The sequence below is a fragment of the Marmota marmota genome, unplaced genomic scaffold (genome assembly GCF_001458135.2).
Source record: "Marmota marmota marmota unplaced genomic scaffold, marMar, whole genome shotgun sequence".
Lineage (NCBI taxonomy): Eukaryota > Metazoa > Chordata > Mammalia > Rodentia > Sciuridae > Marmota > Marmota marmota.
In genome coordinates, this window is record NW_026000222.1 from 9,310,514 (window position 1) to 9,316,861 (window position 6,348).

Sequence of the window (6,348 nt, forward strand, 5' to 3'; positions counted from 1 at the left end):
CCCAGAGATCATTTGACAACCCAAAGTGATGCATCTCAAATGGCAAAAAGTAGTGTGTGAAGAAATTCTGCACTCAGTGCAGGCAGGACTATACTTTCAGTAGGAATAATGAGACCTGACATTTATTCAGCACTATATGGTAGGCACTGTATTAAGCACTTTATTTTGGTAAGTTAACTTGTTTTAGTCCACTTTGTGCTGTGATAACAAAACATTATATTATTTATAATAAAAAGAAATTTGCTTTCTCACAAGTCTGGAGACTTGGGAAGTTCAACATCAAGAGTGGCATTTAGCAAGGGCCTTCTTGCTGCATCATCCCACGGCAGAAGGCAGAAGGCAGAAGGGTGAGAGACAAAGAGGCACGAACACACCCTTTTATCACAAATCTACTCCCTACTGGGCATGTATCCAAAGGAAATGAAATCAGTATGTTGAGGAAAATGAGGTATTTTTATACACTACAGAATATTATTCAGCTATAAGAGAATTAAATTCCAACATCTGGGCCAATATGGATGGACCTGGCTACGGGGTGTTAAGTGAAATAAACCAGGCACAGAAAGACAAATAATGCACTACCTCATTGGTGTGTGAAATCTTAAAAAGATGATCTCATAGAAGTTGAGTGTAGAATAGTGATTACCTGAGGCTGGGAGAAAAGGGAGAGGAACCATTGGGGACATGTTGGTGGATGTATATTACATTACTATTAGGAGAATAAATTCTGGGGTTCCATTGCACCGTAGAGTGAGTACAGATAATAATAATACACTATTTCAAAACAGCAAGAACATTTTGAATGTTTTTATCGTAAGGAAATGATAAACACTGGAGAAGGTTGATATGCTTACCATGATTTGAGCATTATGCAATGTAAGTATCGAACCTCATATGGGACCCAATAAATATGTATAATTTATGTCATTTACAAAATAAACAAAAAATTGGGAAATAAATTTAAAAGAGGTGAAAGGTCTCTACAGAGAAAACTACAGAAAACTAAAAAAAAAATTGAAGAAGACCTTAGAAGATGAAAAGATCTCCCATGCCCTTGGATAGGCAGAATTAATATTGTCAAATGGCCATACTACCAAAAGTGCTATAAAGATTCTATGCGATACCAATTAAAATCCCAACATCATACCTCATAGAAAAAGCAATTATGAAATTCATTTGGAAAGATAAGAGACCAAGAATAGCAAAGCAATCCTTAGCAAGAAGAGTGAAGCAGGAGACATCACAATACCAGATCTTAAACTATATTACAGAGCCATATAACAAAAATGACATGATATTGGTACCAAAATAGACATGTAGACCAATAGTACAGTATAGAAGACATAGAGACAAACCCATATCAATACAATTATCTCACATTAGACAAAGGCACTCAAAACATACAATGGAGAAAAGATAGCCTCTTCAACAAAAGGTGCTGGGAGAACTGGAAATCCATATGTAACAAAATGAAATTAAACTCCTATCTCTCACCATGCACAAAACTCAACTCAAAGTGGATCAAAGACGTAACAATTAGACCAGAGACCCTACTCCTAATAGAAGAAAAAGTAGGCTCAAATCTTCATCATGTCAGATTAGGTCCTGACTTCCTTAACAAGTCTCCTAAAGTGCAAGAAATAAAATCAAGAATCAATAAATGGGATGGATTCAAACTCAAAAACTTCTCAGCAAAAGAAACAATGAGACAAAGAGAGAGCCTACAGAATGGGAGCAAATTTTTACCACATGCACATCAGATACAGCACTAATTTCTAGGATAGATAAAGAACTCAAAAACCTTTACACCAAAAATCAAACAACCCAACCAATAAATGGGCTAAGGAACTGAACAGACACTGCTCAGAAGAAGATATACAATTGATCAACAAATATATGAAAAAAATGTTCAACGTCCTTAATAATTAGAGAAATGCAAATCAAAACTACTCTAAGATTTCATCTCACTTCAGTAAGAATGGCAGTAATCAAGAATACAAGCAACAAAAAGTATTGGGGAGGATGTGGGGGCAAAGGCACACTCATAAATTACTGGTAGGACCTGTAAATTGGTACAAAAAATCTGGAAAGTAGTATGGAGATTCCTTAAAAAACTTAGAATGGAACCACCATTTGACTCAGCTATCCCACTTCTTGGTCTATACCCAAAGAACTTAAAAACAGCATACTACAGTGACACAGCCATATCAGTGTTTATAGCAGCACAATTCACAACAGCCAAACTGTGGAACCAATCTAGATGCCCTTCAATAGATAAATGGATAAAGAAACTGTGGTATATACACAATGGACTATTAATCAGCAATAAAAAGAAAATAAAATCATGGCATTTGCAAGTAAATGGATGGGATTGCAGAATATCATGCTAAGTGAAGTAAGCCAATCCCCCCAAGCCAAAGGCCAAATGTTTTCTCTGATAAGTGGATGCTAAATCCATAATGGTGGGGGGCATGGGATGAGTGGAGGAACTTTGGATTGGGCAAAGGGGAGGGTGGAGAGGGAGCATGGGGATAGGAAAGATGGTGAAATGAGACAGACATCATTACCCTAAGGTACATGCATGATTGCACAAATGGTGTTACCCTACTTTGTGTTCAACGAAGTGAAAAATTGTGTTCCATTTGTGTACGATGAATCAAAGAGCATTCTGCTGTCATGTATAACTGATTAGAACAACAACAACAACAACAAAAACCCCAGAAGATATAATGAACCCAGTCTTGCAATAATGAACTTACTCCCTCTCTAATGGCATTAATCTATTCAGCAGGTCAGAGCCTCTTGGCACTGTTACAATGGCAACTAAATTTCAATATGAGTTCTGGAGGGGACCATCATTCAAAACAGTCTTAGTAGCTCAGGCTACTTTGAGTTTTTTTTTTTTTTTTTGTCTCAATTTAAGACACTGACTTATCTACCACAACCGTTGTCTACAACAGGCTCTGAGCATCTCTTCAGGCTCTATTTAATCATTTTCTTAAAAATAGATGATTATATTTGTAAAGAGCTTCAAAGGAGGTCATCTAACCATTTAGCAAGATATCTTCCAGAATGTCACTGCTCATCAAAGTAGTTTCAATATCAGGTACTAGGATGAGTGACTTTTGCTGTGGCATCATGAAATAGTTCATCGGTGTAGGAATATTGTTTTATTGCTATCTATTTTCTCTTAGGTAAAACATTTAGGGATAAGATCATGAGATAGTTTTCGTAAGAATAACTGCCTAACGTGAGGGAGAAATTCCACTAAAATTTTTTCAAGCCTAACATTAGGCATTCCTGCAAAGTAAAATCAGCTATATTTAGCTGTAAAGCACCCCCATCACACTGTATATTATGTTAGTTTACAGTTGTTCTGTCTAATTGTGTCGAATCCTCTAAATTTAAATTCCCTATTTAGTTTCCATCATATGAATTTAACTATTAGAGCAGAATCCAAGCAGTCAGTGACTTGCAGTATTATGCAAAGAAGTTAATTTTTCATTGTCTGAGGCTTTCGAAGTTTTTGTTTTGTTTTTCCTGTCGTAATGGGGCTGCTCTTGCTTACTTAGATAAGGCTGCATGGGCACTTGCAACATAATCTGTGAATTTCAAGGGACTTTAGAAACTGGCTGGAATCCACATCCTCAGAATTGGGAAACATCTGTGCCTTTTGAGATAGAAGTACTCTTTCCCCCTTATTGTCTCCCTTATTTTTTTTTTTCTCCTACAAACAAGGAATGTTATTCAGGTACCGCGTGTGCCTTTGACAACGCGCAGCCTGCTTTCCCCACATTAAGGAACACTATCTCCGGCTGCTCAGCTGTGACAATGTTATTTTTATTTTTAGGAGTGTCTGAGAGCCCCTTCTCAGGTGTGCACTCTGACCCTGCCTGGATCACCTTGGCCTCCTGGGCACCTGGGACTCTGTACTGCAGGGGGCGCTAGCATCCTTCATTTCTCTAAGCTCGTGAGCAGATAAAGTCTCAGGTGAATTGACAGGGGGACACCATGTGCTTGGACCCAGCTCCCTGTCTTTAATGCCCTTTCTTCTCTACATGCCCCCATAATGGGGAAACTGGCCGCTGACCCTTGTCCTAGTTGCCTGGGAGTTGTTAAATAGGGACCAAAGCTGGAAAAAGAACCCAAACAACTGGGGTCAGACCCCAGGCCCTCCAGGTTGTTCCACTGCCTCAGCCACTGTCCCAGTTTTATTCTCTACCAAGTCTGTGTGAACAGAGGGTTGGAAACAGGGGCCCGGTGTGCTGTGGCTCCTTCTGCCGTCACTTCTGCCTATACTCCAATAATTCAGAGATTTTCTAACAGCCTTAGAGAGACTGGGGAGCTTACAGGCTCCACGTCTTATACATATATGTGATTTCATGCCCTATGAGGATCCGATTACCCAGGGAACTCGGAGTGGGCAAGAGAAGTCAACAAGGGCAGCAGAAGGGAAGGACAGGGACAATCCCCCATTTTAAGCAGTACTTGTGATCCATGGATCAAGAGGGGCTTCTGGAGAGAAGCTGGTCTTCAGTCTTTTTTGCCGTCTTTTCCTTATAAATCCCAATAGTTGTTATAAAGCCTCTCTCTCACTCCATAAAATTTATTCCCGGTAGATTCTAGGCCTACATATAAAAGGTAATACAACAATGATCTAAAAATAATTTGGGAGAGTGTCTTCGTGACTTACTGGTGGATATTTTTTTTCCAAATGACGCATAACACACGCTGCACTCCGCATGCCAATATGATACAGCACCAGGTGTTTTACGTAATTCAACTTCCTAGTCACAGGGTTGAAGACTAGTACCCCACTTCCGAAGCCTGGAAAACTGAAATTCCTCATATGACTGGCCACTGACTCTGAAAACCCCATGGGTACAGGATGAGGGTGACTTTTCAAATGAAAACAAGAAGCTGATTAGAGCCCTCATCTGGATCAAGGATCAACTCAAGTCTACCTGCAGATGGCCACAAGGATATCTGTAGTTAAATGTTAGGATCTTGTCCAACCGAAGTAGCGTACCCAGAGCATACTGTCTGGGAGCTAGTGAGCTGATGGGCAGGGCTGCCAAGGCAGAGTTGCTACTGTAGTCTCAAGTTCAAAGGCAATCTGGAGGCCGACTTCCTTCTTTCTTGGGGGACCCCAATGGAGTGAATAAGGTTTTCAATGAGTTGAATGAAGCCCATTCATATTCTAGAGGGTGACTTGATTTACTCAAAATATATTGATTTCCATGTTAATCATATAAAAAAATAACCTTTACATCAATATCTAGACTGGTGTTTGACCAAACAGTAGTTACCACATGTGGCCTAGTCAAGCTGCCACAAAACATTGACCATCACCATGGCCGTCTATCCTGCTGGAGTTGGGGGAGGTCTGTCCTCTGTGGACTCTTTTCTGTAGGTTGACGATGGGATATTCAGGCTCTGCCCACAGTCCTAAGGTTCCCTACCAAAGCGGGAGGCAGGGAAGTCTTAGCAGACACCAAATCAGTGGGGAAGGCATGGTCTGTCACCTTGTCACAGCCTCACCTCTCCACCTCTGAACTCATATACACATGCACAGGTCAAGAGTCACCCAGGTCAGGACTTCTCTGCCTCTGGTCATCAGGAGCATGGAGTGGTTATCTAAGGGAAAAACTTGTACTTCATTTCACTTTTTCAGCAAATATCCTAAAAGACCTAAGGGCAAGTCTCCTAAAGACACTCCAGTAGTTACATTTTAGGATGGTTTGCACTGAATTAGTGGTTCCTAGGTAAGAAAATTCACCCCCAAATTAGGACAGATGAGCAATTGTTGTCATTTAAGTTTGCTGCGTTATTTTAGAGTTAAGGGTTAATTATGTCATTTTAGAATGTTACGGTGGGTTTAAAAAGAAGTTATGCCTTAAATATAATGCATTCCATTACATATTTATGTAAAATATTCTTTGAAAAGAGAAAAGGTGTTGGGTGCAGTATCACACACCTGTAATCCTAGCAACTGAAGAATCTGAGGCAGGAGGATCTCAGGCTCGAGGCCAGCCTGGGCAATGCAGAGATACCCTGTCTCCAAATAATAATAATAATAATAATAATAATAATAATAATAATAAAAAGAGCTAGGGTGGTAACTCAGTGGTAGAGTGCCTCTGGATTCAATCCCTACTACCACAAAGTTCTGTATATTTCTAAAATATGCTCTGTACATCAGAGAAAATAACTGAGGATTACTGGTCAGTTGAATGTTAATAAAGAATGTTAATGAAGAATCAGTTGAATGTTAATGAAGAAAAGAACCAAAAATGAAGATGTGGAGGAGCTGGACAGGATATCCAGGCTGGCAGAGTGGAGAGGCTG